General features: G+C 43.6%; 1 protein-coding gene across 2 annotated transcripts in view; it reads right to left on the bottom strand.

The window, feature by feature from the left end:
* The window catches only part of LOC119592560 (early endosome antigen 1-like), a 107,753-nt gene extending 106,542 nt beyond the window's left edge, over positions 1–1,211 (bottom strand). For both annotated transcript variants that reach the window (XM_037941434.1, XM_037941436.1), the window contains exon 1: positions 1,002–1,211. The gene's annotated coding sequence lies outside the window, so the exon portion shown is untranslated. The remainder of the gene's footprint in view (positions 1–1,001) is intronic.
* Positions 1,212–1,631: the final 420 nt, after the last annotated feature.

Below are 1,631 nucleotides of genomic sequence, written 5' to 3'. Positions count from 1 at the left end.
AGTACTTGTAAGACATTTATCCAGATTTTCCGCATGTACTCAAACGAAAACATTATCCACACATATGACATATTCATCGAATAGAATCGACATGCACACACACACATCGCGTACTCAAACATGATCAATATCCACACACTATTTAGTTTACCCACAATGGGTCTTCGTTGAAGCAACGTCTATAATGAGTCCCCGACCACGCAAAACTATGGAGAAGCTTACTGTATACAAGCTTCAATCTCGACATATGAATGGCTTTCCGACTTCACAAGCCCACGATCTCCTGCCATCAGTTTACGTCACGTTCCATGTAGGCCTATTCTTGAGGGGGGGTTTCGGTCTCTCATAAAGTGTTATTAGTGTTTCCCAGAGTAAAAAAAATACGATTTTACTAAATTATAAAAGGATGACTTTTCTCAACGACTAGTGGTTATTGTTCCCAAGCACGATGAGAGTAATAAGCTGTCATATTAAGCCCTAATTTCTGACATGCGAGACTGAATACAAGCTTGTCTATGAAGCAAACTTTCGTGACTAAAGTAGATCATATCCACAAGCCCCCTCATTCGCTCCCGGTTTTTCAGAGAATGCAAAATTAATCGAACTCGGGGCAATTCTTTCGCGCACTTTATCGATCTCGAGAACTTTTCGGACGAAGAATCCTCTTCTCCCTATAACACACACGGAGTAGGTATGGCAACACAGGACCCTCTAACCGTGGCTGCGGCGGTACAAGGTGCTGTCGGTATGGGAGCGAGGAATAAAGGGATCTTCTCCTTGTCCTCTCGTCCGGAAACGGGGGTTGAGTGACGAAGACAGAAGCCAGAAATGTATAGCAAGTATACACTATTACTGTACATCCACTGCTCAATAAATGCACTGTAAAGCCATTAAAAAAACGAAGTGACAGTTGTTGTTTTTTTCAAAGATCATCAACGAATATTCGACGTAACACAGGACAAAATGCATTTTCCGCCACGAGCAGGTTTTACACAACTTACCTCTTGTTTTCAGTAACAGAAGACTTAATTCCCGAAGAATGTCAAATGATTAACACGTGTGTCTGTTGCAAATCAGTGTATCCAAAATGACACACACACAAAACACAAGATATCAGTATGTATACATATGATTTTAGAAACCGTATCCTAGCACGCGTCGGACAGTACACACGTTCACGACAAAGTCTGGCAGACAACTGAGTGAGGTCACGGCCCGGTGGCTGAGCGAGCGCGGGGACTGCGGCGCGTCAGCTGGCGGAGCACGTGGTGGCCGGGGGTACGCTTGACACGCAGGGGGGTTCCTTCGTCACGCCGCCAACCGATCCCACCATGAGCTATCCTGCCTGACGTCCGCCGATAAAAAAAACATGCGTTATCTATGAAAAAACATATACACGTGTATATAAACCAAATAGTGGCGACTCTGGCAATTTCTGCGTTTTGGTTTGATATCAGAAGATGTTTACTTTGGGGACTGTGCATGGCGTCTTAGATGGGGCTATCATGCAAGTCAACATTGATTTTTTCTTGTTAATAAAAGCAGCATGCATTGGCGTCAGATTCTCACAATGATATGGCCGTCGTTTTCGTTCGTGTAATATCTCATTATTTCGAACTCTCTTTCTTAAT

Source organism: Penaeus monodon, chromosome 30 (assembly GCF_015228065.2).
Source record: "Penaeus monodon isolate SGIC_2016 chromosome 30, NSTDA_Pmon_1, whole genome shotgun sequence".
Classification (NCBI taxonomy): Eukaryota; Metazoa; Arthropoda; class Malacostraca; order Decapoda; family Penaeidae; genus Penaeus; species Penaeus monodon.
Note: the sequence above shows the minus strand (reverse complement) of the source record. Positions and strands in the feature narration are given on the sequence as shown.